At 40.3% G+C, this 16,710-nt stretch overlaps 1 protein-coding gene across 2 annotated transcripts in view; it reads right to left on the bottom strand.

Annotated features, from left to right (window-relative positions):
• The window catches only part of mfn2 (mitofusin 2), a 179,225-nt gene that overhangs the window by 61,818 nt on the left and 100,697 nt on the right, over window positions 1-16,710 (bottom strand). The gene's annotated exons all lie outside the window — the stretch shown is intronic.

Genomic DNA, 16,710 nt, shown 5'->3' with positions numbered 1-16,710 from the left:
CGCGTAACTAGTCCTACATTTTTCAACCGATTTCAACAATTCTGGTATCAAAATGTTCGGCTCGTTCTGGAGAATTATGCTATGACTTTTAGTAACTTCAGCTATTATAATTTTTCAAATATTCAGCTTTTTATGCCAATTTTTGTCCCATTGAAATGAATGAAGATTCAGCAAAATTCAGCTAAAACTTTGCGCTCTTTCACAGCTTACTACTTCTGCATACTTTCAGCTAGAAACACCATTCAACTTTTAAAATGTTCACAAGACATTAAGCTATCTTCAAATGATTCAGCTGTTTGATATCTTTTACGGTTTTTCTACAATCGCGATTCAAATTTTATGCACATTTTTTGACATTTTCAATTTTAAAATGTAATCCTATGGCGGAAATCGTCAGCTGCTAGAGTGTACACTCTAGGTTTTTGAATAACCTGAGAAAGAACGAAGAAACTCTCCTCACTTGCTCAATTTTAACCCTACTGGCACAAATTATGTATCAAAACGTAGGATGCTCTTTTGCGATTCAGAAAATGTCACCCTCATTGATGTGGGACTAACGGATTTCACGCAACACGCCGGGGAGCAACGCAAAGTTAACACACCCTGAATGGAAAACCTATAGGAATTTCAGAAAAAAATCAGAGCACAAAAAAATCCTTAAACTCACATGTTTCCGAATCGCCACCTCTCGTAAACCGTTCAAGTTAGAGACATGAGCTTTGCACCAATTCATCTTCAGACTTTGCTGGCGCTCACAGTGAAGGAAGTTTTTTGATACCTTTTACTGTTTTGTCATAAAAAATGTTTGTTTAGGAGTACCAAATCTGTCCTTCCAAAAATCGCTTAAAATTGAAAAATTTCACAATTATCCACTTTCTACACTGTCACATCTCCTACACGGATTTATGTAGACAAACGAAAATCTCCAGTATTGTTCACCGATTCCTGATGATACCTACGGTCCAAAAAATATTTGTACAGGTCCTTCTCAAAAAATTAGCATATTGTGATAAAGTTCATTATTTTCCATAATGTCATGATGAAAATTTAACATTCATATATTTTAGATTCATTGCACACTAACTGAAATATTTCAGGTCTTTTATTGTCTTAATACGGATGATTTTGGCATACAGCTCATGAAAACCCAAAATTTCTATCTCACAAAATTAGCATATCATTAAAAGGGTCTCTAAACGAGCTATGAACCTAATCATCTGAATCAACGAGTTAACTCTAAACACCTGCAAAAGATTCCTGAGGCCTTTAAAACTCCCAGCCTGGTTCATCACTTATAGTTTCCGAGTTATTAGTTGTTTGAGAGCATGTTCAGGCAGTTGTCTTTTTTTCCATTTATCTCTTTCATTTCACCTAGTGTTGTGCCTTTAATATTATATTTTCAACAAAAAAAGATTTATATTCTTGTTCCCCTGTCCATTCTGAGAAAAACTGCCCAAGAATGACGTCAATAGCCCTTACGGTTTCTGAGTTATGGGCGGTAGTTCAGGAGCATGCACCTCCATGTTAAAATGTCAGGCCATTATGAGACGATAGTAGGGTGATAGTGAGGTGCTGCGTTAGAAATGCTGCAGGTGTCATGTTACACTGACACTCTTTGCTGATTGGCTGATTCACTCCTCACTGTTCTATTTATAGCTCTGTGTATCTTCCACTGTATGTGTGTATGTGACTCTGTCTTTCTTTCTGCCTTTCTTCTCTCCCTGTCTCCCACTTAGACACACACACACACACATCCATAGATTACATTCATTATTCAGAACCAAGTAGAAACTCTATCAGAACCTGGTCCAAACGACAACAAAAACGGGAAGAAAGGTCCATCAGAGCCAGGTACAGACTTCTGCCTGAACCAGGTCCAATATCCATCAGAACCTGGAACAAATCTCCCATCAGAACCAGACCCAAACTCAATCAGAACTAGTTAGGAACCCTCCATTAGAACCACGTCCAAAATCCATCAGAACCATATACAAACATCCATCAGAACCAGAAAAAAATGTCCATTAGAACCAGAAATGAATATCTATCAGAACCACGTACAAACATCCATCTGAACCAGGGCCAAAGTCTATCAGAACCAGGTAAAACCTATCAGAACCAGGAAGAAAAAACTCCACCAGAACCATGGTCCAAATCTCCTTCAGAATCAGGAGGACCATTCAATCAGAACTAGGTCCAACATTCATCAGAACCACAACCAAACTCCATCAGGACCAAAAGGAATTCTTCATTAGTACCAGTTAGGAACCCTCCATCAGAACCAGACCCAAACTCCATCAGAACTAAGATGAATTCTCCATCAGGACCAGTTAGGAACCCACTATCAGAACCAGGTCCAAACTCAATCAGAACCAGAAAGAAACCTCTAACAGAACTAGTTCCAAAATCCATCAGAACCTGGAGCAACTCCATCAGAACCAAGAGGAAATCTCCATAAGAACCAGTTAGGGACCCTCCACCAGAACCAGGTCCAAATTGCCTTCAGAACCAGGAGGAACCTATGAGAACCAGGTCCAAACTCCATCAGAACCTGGCAAAATGCTACATCAATACCAGGAAAAAAACCTCCATCAGAACCAGGTACAGACTTCCACCAGAACCAGATACAGATCTCCATCAGAACCAGATCCAAACTCCATCAGAACCAGGAAGAAACCTCTATAGGAACCAGGTCCAAACTCCATCAGAACCTGGCAAAAAGCTCCATCAGAACCAGGAAAAGAATCTGTTTAAGAACCGTCTAAAAATATTTTTTATCAGAACCAGGTATAAACCTCCATCAAAACCAGGTCCAAACACTGTCAGAACCAGGAAGAAACTTCTATCAGAACCAGACTCAAACACCATCAGAACCAGTTAGGTACCCTCCACCAGAACCAGGTCCAAATCGCCTTCTGAACCAGGAAAACCCTTCTATCCGAACCGGGTCCGAACTCCATCAGAGCCAGGTCCAAACTTAATCAGAACATGGAACAAATCTCCTTCAGAACCAGACCCAAACGTCATCAGAACCTGGAACAAATCTCCATTAAAATCAGACCCAAACTTCATCAGAACCAGAAACAAATCTCATGATGTCAGCTACTTAAACAGTTTCTACTGCTGTTCCAACACCTGAACAAGAGTGAATAATTTTAAAGAGCAATTTCATAGACATTTGAATATAGGCTGTAGTAAGTATTACCATTTTAGCTAATTTTAGCTTATGTATGGCTTTTTGCATAGTAGATGGGGTAAATTAATACCAGCCTTCATGTTAGCTATTTATTAGAGATGGAGATAAACACCTGGGCATGTATTCACAAATCATCATATCCAGCCGGTGTTGGACATTTGTGTTTTTGTTCATTTCCCTTAGTCTGGTCCTTTGTTTACTTTCTGATCTGTGTTAATCTTGTTTATTGGTCACACTCCCTACGTCTCCCTGCAGCCTGGTACACACCTGTCGATTGTTCCCCCTGATTAAGTTGTCTCACAGTTCATTGGTTTACACTCCATTACCCTCTGTATTTAGGCTCTCTGATTTTCATTATTCTTCATTGGTTCCTACCGTTATGTCGCCACTTGTTACTCTGTGTCCTTGCCTAGTTCCAGTCCTACTGTATATGCTCCTTGTTCCTGCCAGCCATGTATCAATGAGTTTTGGATCATTAAATTCTACAAGCTTTTCACTTACCTTGTTCCTCCCTAGATCTTTCCTGCATTTCGACTACATCTGACCTCCCCAGCATGACGCACAAAATCTTAAAAGTAGCTCATAGTGATGTGATTTGAAGAAAAATCTTAGAATTCCTTGAATTCTAAGATTTTTCTTAGAATTTTTTCTCAGGTACATAAGTTATTCACAAAACACAATAGGCCTTAAGAGAGCCCCTAAGCCCCTGGTTCACACGGCAGGATTTTCAATTTGTCAGCTGATTTTCAAAACCTGAGACCCACCACATGTGATGATAAAAAAATCGTAGGTATAATAGGTTTGGTACTACAGTGTGTGGTGTCCAGCCACATGGCAAGCGCAACACACTGCACACGAACAGATTTCACTCACAAACATTCAGATTTTAGACGGGGAAATCTTGCAAACTTCCTTTCCATGTTTCTGTCACGTCACTTTCTAAATGGCTGTACGTCACATTCTGGGTAAGCAGAGTAGATTTGAGCCAGAAGACCTGAGACGTCTGGCTGGTTGATACACTGATAACAAGTCTGTAAAATATTTTGGTGCTAAGCCATTTACTGATTTGTAGACTAACAGAAGTATTTTAAAGTCTATTCTTTGAGATACGGTGAGCCAGTGTAAGGACTTTAGAACTGGGTTGATGTGCTCCACTTTCTTAGTTTTACTGAGGACGGGGGCAGTAGCGTTCTGGATCAAGTGCAGCTGTCTGATCGACTTTTGAGGCAGACCCCTGAAGACACTGTTGCAGTAATCAATTCTACTAAAGATGAACGCATGAATTAGTTTTTCAAGGTCCTGCTGAGGTACTAGTCCTTTAATCCTGGAGATGTTCTTTAGGTGATAGAAGTCCAACCTTGTTACTGTCTTTATGTGCTTCTGAAGGTTCAGGTCTGAGTCCATCACTACACCCAGGTTTGAGCCTGATTGGTGGTTTCTAGCTGTATTAACTGAAGCTGTGTGCTAACTTTTAAACGCTCTTCCTTTGGTCCAAAAATTATTCTTTCAGTTTTGATTCAGTTGAAGAAACGATTAGCACATCCATGCATTGATTTCTTCTAAGCATTTACCAAGTGCTTGAATGGGTTCATAGTCACCTGGTGACATTGTAATGTATAGCTGTGTGTCTGCATAGTTATAATAACTTACATTGTTTACTATAATCTGAGTTAGGGGGAGGATGTAGATATTGAATAGAAGGGGCCCTAAGATGGACCCTTGGGGAACGCCACATGTGATTTTTGTGGTCTCTGATGTAAAGTTACCTACTGACACAAAAAAGTACCTGTCCTTTAAGCAGGATTTAAACCAATCGAGTGCTGTACCAGAAAGGCCGACCCAGTTTTCCAGGCGCTCTAATAAAATGGAGTGATCAACACTGTCGAATGCTGCACTAAGGTCCAATAATACCATCACTGTGGTTCTTGCACAGTCTGCATTTATACGGATGTCATTGAACACCTTGACAAGGGCAGTCTCTGTACTGCGATGGGCACAGAAGCCTGACATCATGTTAGGAAGTTGTTTAACTGATGAAACACTGCTTTCTCATTAACCTCATTGATGAAGGGGAGGTTTGAGATAAGCCTGTAGTTCTGCAGTGGCAGCTTGTCCATGTTGCTCTTTTTCAAAAGCAGTTTGATAATTGGTGTTTTTAGGGCCTGGGGGAAAACACCTAACAATAGAGATTTATTTATTATTTGAGTTAAATCAGACATTATGACAGGCAAAGCTTTCTTAAGGAAAGCTGTGGGTAAAACATTGAGACAACAGGAATAAGAGCTTAGTTGGTGTATGATTTCTTCAAAGTTTTTGCTTTATCGACAAACGTCATTTTAAAATTACCTAAATTACCTAGATCTGAATGAATGAAATATTGTCATTGAATACTTTGTTCTGTACAAAGTTGAATGTGCTGACAACAAAATCACACTAAAATCATCAATGGAAATCAAATTTATTAACCAATGGAGGTCTGGATTTAGAGTCACACACAAAATTTAACTGGAAAAACACACTATAGGCTGATACAACTTTGATGTAATGTTCTTAAAACAAGTCAAAATGAGGCTCAGTATTATGTGTGGCCTCCATGTGCCTGTATGACCTCCCTACAACGCCTGGGCATGCTCCTGATGAGACGGCGGATGGTCTCCTGAGGGATCTCCTCCTAGACCTGGACTAAAGCATCCACCAACTCCTGGACACTCTGTGGTGCAACATGATGTTGGTGGATGGAGAGAGACATGATGCCCCAGATGTGCTCAATCAGATTCAGGTCTGGGGAACGGGCGGGCCAGTCCATAGCTTCAATGTCTTAATCTTGCAGGAACTGCTGACACACTCCAGCCACATGAGGTCTAGCATTGTCCTGAATTAGGAGGAACCCAGGGCCAACCGCACCAGCATATGGTCTCACAAGAGGTCTGAGGATCTCATCTCGGTACCTAATGGCAGTCAGGCTACCTCTGGCGAGCACATGGAGGGCCGGGCAGCCCTCCAAAGAAATGCCACCCCACACCATTACTGACCCACTGCCAAACCGGTCATGCTGAAGGATGTTGCAGGCAGCAAATCCCTCTCCACAGTGTCTCCAAACTCTGTCACATGTGGTCAGTGTGAATCTGCTTTCATCTGTGAAGAGCACAGGGCCCCAGTGGAGACTTTGCCAATCCTGGTGTTCTCTGGCAAATGCCGAGCGTCCTGCACGGTGTTGGGCCCTCATACCATCCTCATGGAGTCGGTTTCTAACCGTTTGTGCAGACACATGCACATTTGTGGCCTGCTGAAGGTCATTTTGCAGGGCTCTGGCAGTGCTCCTCCTGTTCTTCCTTGCACAAAGGCGGAGGTAGCGGTCCTGCTGCTGGGTGGTTGCCCTCCTACGGCCTCCCCATGTCTCTTGGTGCACTTCAAAAGTGACCAAAACATCAGCCAGAAAGCATAGGTACTGAGAAGTGGTCTGTGGTCCCCACCTGCAGAACCACTCCTTTATTGAGTGTGTCTTGCTAATCGCCAAAGATTTCCCCTTGTTGTCTATTCCATTTGCACAACAGCATGTGAAATTGATTGTCAGTCATTGTTGCTTCCTAAGTGCACCGTTTGATTTCACAGAAGTTTGATGTACTTGGAGTTATATTGTGTTGTTTAAGTGTTGCCTTTAGTTTTTTGAGCATTGTATATAAACAATAAGGGCAAAATGCTGACAGTATAAAACTGACCAGCGTGGCGAGTTCACAATTATTTCCCAGTCAGTAAAAGGCTTTTTGTGTTTTCCTAAAATCCACTGTACTCGCAGTTAACACTCGTATGCTCACTGTTGTGCTGTAAGAGACTGTTATCAGCCTACGTTTGGTTTAATAAGGTCTCTTTAGATTTCCACTCTTTAGAAGTCCAAGTAATTCAAAACATATAAGGCAGACTTATATGCATGCTTACACCCAATAGAAGGTAAAAGGAAAGTGTATGCTTCTGTCCATTTATCTTTAAATGTGTGATTTTCATAGTCCACTTTACATATTTTTGACAAAGCCATCTTCTTTTATTCACTCATCTGTAGACATCCATGTCATTGTACTGTTAGCAAGCATATTAACAGTAACTTTAATAGCGCCACAGCGTGCTACACTGACGGCTGGAGGCGGGGCTTCAGCTGCCATAGCTCCAGCCATCAGTGCAAACACGATTGGTCCCGGTACAGAGTAGAGCGAAACCGAGTAGAGCAGAGCTGCGCCACCTGAAACAACCCAGTGGAAAAAAGGCACTAGCAACCCACGTTTAAGGATCCCGCAAAGCTTCTTCTTTGTCGTTTTCTTGCGGTTGGCATACAATGACGTGGTGTATTACTGCCACCAGCTGGCTTGGAGTGTGGACCAGAATGTCGCTGACCCACATAGCTGCTTACACACAATTGTGACTTCACATATTAAGTTTAGTGCCTGTTGTAAACTTCAGTGCCGCTGTAGTTGTATTTAAAATGTTTAAATTTAGTTCTGCAATGAATTAAACAACCAGGCAGCTTATTTGCACATTTTATTGTTTATATCCTGTCCTTTCATCTCAATACTGAACTATGTTATCACATATCAGTCTGTCAAATTCAAATTCAATTTAAATTCAAAAATACTTTATTCATCCCAAAGGGAAATTAGATCTTGTCGTAGCTCACATTATACAGGTTTCTTCAAAGAGCTGTTGTAGTGCTCCTGTGCTGCTAACAACCAGGATAGACACACAGCCCTTCAGTCTCACAAACTGTGGTCTGTTTGTAAGGTAGTCTTTGCTCCAGGAGATTGTTGAGGCCTCCACTTGAGTCTTCTAAAGTTTCTGACAAAGCAAATCAGGTTGAATTGTGTTAAATGCAATGGAGAAATCAAAGAACATGATCCTCACAGTGTTGCTGGCTTTGTCCAGATGACAGTGGGTTTGTTGAAGCAGGTATATGATGGCATCTTCAACTCCAGCTCCACAGCGATAAGCAAACTGAAAGGGGTCTTGATAGTTTATCATTTGCTTACTGAGGTGGGCCAGCAGGAGTCTCTTTAGGACTTTCATGATGTGGGATGTCAGTGCAACAGGTCTATAGTATAGAAAGGCGTGGGGCAAAAGATGGCAAGTAAGCAGGAGAGGAGGATGCTAAGCTTGTTTCTGAACTGAACCTATTGAAGAATTTGTTTAGTTATTTGGCTGTGGCTCTGACCAGAATCTGTCTATCTGATCCTCCTTCTGTTTGAAGCCTGTGATCTTTATCCCTGACCTCGCATCTCTGAGTCAGTGAGATTAGTCTGCTTTTAAAATAATTGCTAGTTTCAGCCCTTATGAATGTTGCAGTCACCAAAATTGTCATGTTGGGGGAAAGTATAGAGAAATGAGTGAGCAGAGTGGCAAAGTCAATTCAACAGTCGTTTTTTGCTTGGGTTGCCAACAAACTGTGTATGTCATAGTGGGAGTAAGTCCAGTGAGCTGTAAGGCAGTGGGTGTACTAATTTGAAAGACTGGTCCATACACAGAAAGGACCTTCTTCTGCCTGTGGTGGTTTATCATGATAGTTTTTCAATGGATTAATAATTTCAGGAATATAAAATGAAAAAAGTATACAGTTCAGCCAAAAATAATTCATAAATGTAGATTTCATTTTTTTTTTTTTTTAGTCAACCAAGAAGTGTGGTCTTAATAGGAAATGAGACAGACATCTCTCAAAAGAAAAAACACTGTTAAAAAAGTATTAATTTAAATCTATGTTTCCACAAAAAAAAAAATCTTTATTGGCTTAAGGTAATCAACAATTCTTATAACTGGTGACCAGATGTTGCAGGTTTCCACTGGTTTTATATTTACCTTTGGCAATGACCTCCAATTCTTTGCCATCTCCCTTTAGCTCCCCCACCCAATCTCAGCCAGGTTCAGGTTAGAACTCCGGCAGGGCATCTCCAAAACATTTGTAATACTTTCAGTCAGAAGAAATATGTTAAAATTAAAAGATCGGCTTAAACTTTAAACTATCAGGAGTATGAATAATTTTGTTCATACCTGTAAATGTTTCCACATATAAAAATGTATTTATTCAACTTGCATAAGAGTTAAAATTTATGGGGCTTCCGGTTTCGGGTTGAAAATGGCAACATTTTAGAAAAGCAGCTCCCCAAAGAAAATTGAGGAAATGCCCGTAGCCTGAAGTAAACGGTGATAAATCTGAAGACGACATTAGGGGCTTGAAGGAAGAAGGAAAACTAAATGGAAGGCTGAAATCGCTTAAGCGGAATTAATGACGCAGAAAGACAAATCATCGGAGGAACGAGTTCAGAACGTTGAGGAAATTGTATGTGAACTCAAACTCCAAGGAAAGTTACAGGAGAAACAACTGATCAATAAGGGAGGGCCAGGAGAAATAACATTTGTTTGCACGGAGTCAAAGAGGGGGCCGAAAATGGGGCAGAGTCAATGAGTGCTTTTGTGGAAGGCTTACTCCGAGAAAATTGTGAATTGCCACTCTCGTACCAGCTTGATGTGGTTAGAGCCCATCGAGCACTGGGTCCCTGCCCACCCAAGGATGCACCACCAAGATCAATAGTAATAAAACCTTTAAGCAACAAATGTAGAGGACATTATCAAAAAGGCTTGGGAGAAAAAAGACTTTCTCCTAGATGGTCTAAGAGCCTATGTTGACAATGACTATGCTCCTGAAGTGATGAAAAGAAGAAAGAATATGCAGAAGCAAAGATTCCAGGCACCAAGGTTTCACGTTTTTTACCAGGAAGAAACCTGCCTTTACAGTTCACCAGCAGAGGCGACTAAAGACATGGTCAATAGAGGAATTGGGGTTTGCATTATGAAACCAGCAGAAGACCCGATTGAGAAGATGCAACATCGGATGTGGCAATCCATCAGAGGAGGGAGCAGTCAAGACCAGGCACAGTCCTCAACACTGGAATACAAGGAGAAACTGCAGGTGTTTAAAGATCCACAGAGGCGTTCCAAGAGTAAGCTTATTAAGCTAATAGTAACCAACTGGTTACAGTAAATATACCATTGTCTTGTCTTGTCTTTTTTTTGGAGCCTCTTTTTGCACATCTTCCAAATTCTTCCAAATTATGGATTTGGTCAGCTGGTCTCTCAATGCAATTGATCAAATTTTCTCGACGAGAAGACAGGGGTCGGGAGAGCCCACTTGCCCGGACGGGACATTTTTCTCCAGATACACGATGGACTCCTGGCAGAAGTGGAGGATTGTGTGTCTGTCGATAATGTCAGTTGAGGATGTGGAAGATGTGTATATAATTGGATGTTTGATATCAGGATTTCTGCTTTTTGGAGTCAGCGGTTACCTGGCATATCGGGAAATTCGGAGAATGTCAGCAGCTGTTCTGGCCATTGTAAGGCTGCCTGGCATGTGTGATGGGATCTTCAGGGCGATCAACACTCAGACTGAGATGTTACGTGAGCTGAATCGCAGACTGGATGTGATCCTTATACAGGATCGCAAGCGGGTTGCGGTTCCTGGACTCAGGGGTGAAATGGTATAAATCTTGGAGAAAGTTGTTCGCTTGGATCTGGCAGAAAGACCAGGAATTTGTCTATTTGGATTCGCCTTTGAGAAGCACCAGTGAGACTCTCAAGGCTGACGGAAAATTAAGAGTCAGCCTAACCCAAATAATTATTGTTTTTCTGAATCTGGCTCCCCTGCGCGGCCTTGATGGCTGGCTATCTTCAACTTCTCCTGGAAGTTATGTAAACATGACGCTCTGCTCCCTCTGCCCCCTCCCTTCCCTGAGGACACCTGTGGACCTGCTCAGAACTTGGCCGGTTGATGTACATTCCAACGAACCATCAAGGACAATGGCCTCTGTGACAGTGCTTCATGGACTTACTTGCACACACTCACTTGCACACAGACACATGCTCAAGATAAACATATGCACCCCTCACACCACCTTCACCGTTCCCAGCATGATGTTTTGAAAATTTGTTGCTTCTTTGTGCTGAGGTTTTTGCAATCTCAAACTGTATCCTGCTAAGGATAAAGTGTGAAATATGATTTTTTTTCCCTCTACTTACCTAATGTGGCCTCTTTTCTCATCTATCAAGGGCAGCGCCTGTGAGCGGGCAGCAAAATCTCGGTGACCAGTCCCCCCATTTGTCTTGTGTCATGATGTATGTTTGGATGGGTTGTACTGGAATTCTAATTTCCCCTCGGGGATCAATAAAGTATCTTTGAATTGAATTGAATTGAATGGAACGATAGAAATTTCTGCAACGTTGTTCCTGCCCAAGGAATAAGGTGGAACATGTGGAGATAATTATTTTTCCCAGCCTTGGACAAGAGTCGTTTAAAAAATAATAATAACCTACTTTAAGCACAAGTCGGGGTTTTGTTTTGCGTCTGTATTATTTTTTTGTTACAGATTTGACTGATGAATAGGGTCGAAGTAGGTCACGAAGGCCCGCTGGTTTGCAGGGACTTTTACTCAGAGCTAGATTTAAGCTCAGAAAAGATTAAACACTGAAAGACTTCAGGTTTGGATTTTATAAGTTTTCTTTTTTATTTCGATGTTTACTATTCACAAAGTTTGGTTGTTATAGAAAATATGGTGGAAATACAAATGGCACAAAATAGAGTTTAAAAAATGCCGTCACTCTTGTCAATAGAATATAATTTCGTGCATGAACATAGATGTACCCTGAACAACTGCTGTGAGTTTCGTAGTTGTATGACAACTGTTGTGCTGAAAAGAGGGCTAAAGACGTGACACAAATTGACAGAAAAGTTCAGATTTCTCACCTCCAGTGAAATTTGCTGCATTCACCCTAATTGTACCGTTTGCATTGCGTCCTTAGCCTCGCTTGGCTCCTGAACACACCTTTTACATAAGGTTAGCATGTAAATCGCAGTAGTTCTCATCATCTTACAAATCAGGCCATAGAGGGGTTTCTATATTGATTTCAAACAAAAGTTTTGTTAATTTGGAGACAATTAAGATAATTAAGGATAAAGATGATAGGTATTTTGGTGGTGGGCAGACTAGAAGGGGATTAGTTACCTTATTAAATATGTATGCGCCTACGGGTTCGGATTGGATTTTCCTTTAAACATGTCTTTGATTTGATGACAACAGAAGGAGAGGGGATGCCTATTGAAGGAGGTGATCTAAATGAAAAGTTTAATCAACATTTGGACTCTTCAGGAAGAGCACAGCAGAAAAATGCATCTGCTAAAAAAAAAACAGGAAAGTAATATCACAACTTGGAATTTTGGACATTTGGAGAGAACTTAACAACTCTAAAAGAGATTATCTCTATTTTGTCTGCACCATACTCTATGTATTATTATTTTTTAGTTTACACAAGGGATAGGTATAGAATAGAATGTTGTAATATTGGAGTGACGGACCTGTCTGATCACTGTCCAATATACAGGGGTTGGACAATGAAACTGAAACACTTGTCATTTTAGTGAAGGAGGTTTCATGGCTAAATTGGACCAGCCTGGTAGCCAGGCTTCATTGATTGCACAATGCACCAGTAAGAGCAGAGTGTGAAGGTTCAATTAGCAGGGTAAGAGCCCAGTTTTGCTCAAAATATTGAAATGCACACAACATTATGGGTGACATACCAGAGTTCAAAAGAGGACAAATTGTTGGTGTGATAATGTCAGCATACCACCAAGAAGGACGAACCACATCCAACAGGATTAACTGTGGATGCAAGAGGAAGCTGTCTGAAAGGGATGTTCAGGTGCTAACCCGGATTGTATCCAAAAAACATAAAACCATGACTGCCCAAATCACAGCAGAATTAAATGTGCTCCACAACTCTCCTGTTTCCACCAGAACTGTCCGTCGGGAGCTCCACAGGGTCAATATACATGGCCGGGTTGCTATAGCCAAACCTTTGGTCAATCATGCCAATGCCAAACGTCAGTTTCAATGGTGCAAGGAGCAAATCTTGGGCTGTGGACAATGTGAAACATGTATTGTTCTCTGATGAGTCCACCTTTACTGTTTTCCCCACATCCGGAAGAGTTACTGTGTGGTGAAGCCCCAAAGAAGCGTACCACCCAGACTGTTGCATGCCCAGAGTGAAGCATGGGGGTGGATCAGTGATGGTTTGGGCTGCCATATCATGGCATTCCCTTGGCCCAATACTTGTGCAAGATGGGCGCGTCACTGCCAAGGACTACCGAACCATTCTTGAGGACCATGTGCATCCAATGGTTCAAACATTGTATCCTGAAGGCGGTGCCGTGTATCAGGATGACAATGCACCAATACACACACCAAGACTGATGAAAGATTGGTTTGATGAACATGAAAGTGAAGTTGAACATCTCCCATGGCCTGCACAATCACCAGATCTAAATATTATTGAGCCACTTTGGGGTGTTTTGGAGGAGCGAGTCAGGAAACGTTTTCCTCCACCAGTATCAAGTAGTGACCTGGCCACTATCCTGCAAGAAGAATGGCTTAAAATCCCTCTGACCACTGAGCAAGACTTGTATATGTCATTCCCAAGACGAATTGACGCTGTATTGGCCGCAAAAGGAGGCCCTCCACCATACTAATAAATTATTGTGGTCTAAAACCAGGTGTTTCAGTTTCATTGTCCAACCCCTGTATTTCAAAATTAACATGGGCAAAAAAAAAGACATAAACAGTATGGCAATAGAACTCAAGCTTGCTAAATGGACAAATGAAGGGTGAAATTGAAAAGGAGATTGAGGGGTATGTGGAACAAAGTGACAACAGAGAACTATCTCCATAAATTTTTTGGGAGGCGGCAAAGAGGAACAAAATGAGTCACTGATGTCAGAAATATCAACAGAGGAAATAAATGCAGCAATTTCAAAGCTCCAACATAAAAAAAGCCCAGGGGCTGATGGATATATATCTGAATGTAACTACATATTTTGAAAATTGCATATTCACTTGCTACACAAAACATTTAATTGCATAATGAAAGGAGAAGCAATTCCTGATTTATGGATAGAAGCAATTATAATTGCAATTATATTATAATTGCTACATTTATAATTATGATTACAACTGTAATCGCAATAGAAGGTAAAGATGTAAGAAATTGTTGGAATTACGGACCAATAAGTGTTTTAAACGTGGATTAAAGGCTCTTCACGGCTATTCTAGAGAGGCAAATTGAAAGCCTTTTACCAGATATTAATGGTTTACATCAAACTGGATTCATAAAACAGACAAATCCATGATAACCCGCCAAACATTACATATCATGCAGCATATTGATGAAAAGAAATTGGAAGCTTTATTAGTGGGACTGGATACGGAAAAGGCATTTGAGTCCGTAAGGTGGGAATTATTGTTCAGAGTAATGAAGAGGTTTAAATTTCACATGTAGGTATTAAAACTATCCAGACTTTATACACAGATCCTATAGCAAGGATCAAGGTCAATGGTAGTCTGTCTGAAATGATCAAACTGCAAAAGGAGCTGCCGGCAGGGATATTCGGTAAGCCTGTTGTTGCTTGCTATCTTTCTGGAGCCACTAAGCCAATTGATTAAACAAAATAATAGTATCAAAGGGGTATTAATGGCAGGAGCAGAACAGAAAATTGCGTTGTTTGCTTACGATGTCTTGATTTACTTGGTTAATACTAACTCTTCTTTGCCTGTACTAAAGAATGCCTTTAAAGAATGTGGTATGCTGTCAGGGTATAAAGTTAATGTCCAAAAACTCAAGTCATATCATTTTACTATAAACCAAACCAAAACATAAGACATAATTAGAAGCTCAAGTGGGATATGGAATCTATGAAGTACTTGGGTATTCACCAAGTACCAAAAGAGCTGGGAAAATTGAAGTCTTCAAACTATGATCAAATGATATCAAAGCTAAAGACCGATTTGGAGAAATGGAATTTATTACCATATCTGAGTATGTCATCAAAAGTAGAAGTGATTAAGATGAACATTTAACCCCGGCTGCTATACTTATTTCAAAATCTACTGGTTGAGGTGACGGGAACAGAATTTAAAGAATGGGACAAAATTATATCCAAATACATATGGCAGGGGGCCAAGCCAACAATAACACAAAGTACGTTGCAGTTACCAAAAAGGAGGGGAGTTTTCGCTCTTCCATGCCTAAAAACTTATTTCCAAGCCACACAACTTAGGGTATTGGTATATTTATGTGAACCAAATTATTTGGCAAGAAGAAAAGATATTAAAGAAAGATTGACAGAGGGTCTTCCAATACAAGCCTTTATAGGTGATGAAAAATTGAGCGCTCATTTGCAACAAAACATTAATTCATGGTTGGGGTACCTATTAAAATTTGGACTAAAATTACGATGGAATATAATTGAACATGTCAATGTAGATTTTTAAGGTTGATTGTGTAAGATACTGATTTTGCACCTAATAAATTGGATAGGGGGTTTAAATTGTGGGAAATGGCCCCAAGATGCATTGGGAGATTAATCATAAACAAGCAGTGGTGAGTTTTCAAAAATTGAAGGAGACATACGATCTTCAATATCAGGATCTTTATAGATACGGGCAACTACAACATTATTTAGGACAAGAAATTAAAAAAGGGAATCTGGAATCAAAATGGTCAAGTATACAAAAAGTTATAATTGAAGCCTAAAAGTCAATGATAGAAGGAAAAGCTATTTCCAAATTGTGTAACATTCTGGAGGACTTAAAAGCAGATAACACTGAATATGTAAAAGCAAGTCCGAAGAGGGAAGCAAACATTGAGGTGTCAGGGGAGAACTGGGAGGTGATTAATGAATATCAATGGAAAACCACAAATTTATCATTTTGGAGAGAGTATGGCTGGAGGAATATAATAAGGTTTTTTGTGACTTTGGTGCAGAGAAAATAGGAAGATGCCAAATATTGGCGATCCTGTGGTGCAAAAAAAGCAGATCATTTCTATATCTTCTGGGGATGGCACTTAATAAATCGATTTGGGACAGAAATAAAAAGAAGAAGAGATAAAAATTAAGATTCCAATTGGGTTTGAAGTTATGTACCTTGGGAATATTGATATTTTAAAATTAAAAAGAGGGGACGACTACAAAATGTTGTGAATAAGGCTGTTGGCTGCTAAAAAAGCAATAGCCAGAAGATGGCAAAGTGATCTAGTGCCTAAAGTGGAAGAATAGATGGATGTCTTGTTAAGTATTTATATTATGGAGAAATTAACAGCATCAATAAGGTTGGAGGTTGATACATTTTGTAGTATCTGAAATGGATGGGTACAATACATAAGACAACACAGACCTGACTTTATTTAGGGTGTTTGAACTGTTAGGATTATGGTTGTTTTGTGGAGGTATTGAGGTAGAGAAAGATTGTACAAGCAGGAAAATTACATAGAATGAGTACACTACTCCCTGGTTAGATGCTACATGTTATTTTTAGATGACCTTCTATGTGTGTTTATTGTAAAATTACATTGCGAAAAAGACAATAAAATACAAATAAAAAAGAGTAAAAATTTATAACTCAAACAGCCATACATGTGTAAACCGCATCAAG

The sequence above is a fragment of the Girardinichthys multiradiatus genome, chromosome 1, assembly GCF_021462225.1.
Source record: "Girardinichthys multiradiatus isolate DD_20200921_A chromosome 1, DD_fGirMul_XY1, whole genome shotgun sequence".
Lineage (NCBI taxonomy): Eukaryota > Metazoa > Chordata > Actinopteri > Cyprinodontiformes > Goodeidae > Girardinichthys > Girardinichthys multiradiatus.
Note: the sequence above shows the minus strand (reverse complement) of the source record. Positions and strands in the feature narration are given on the sequence as shown.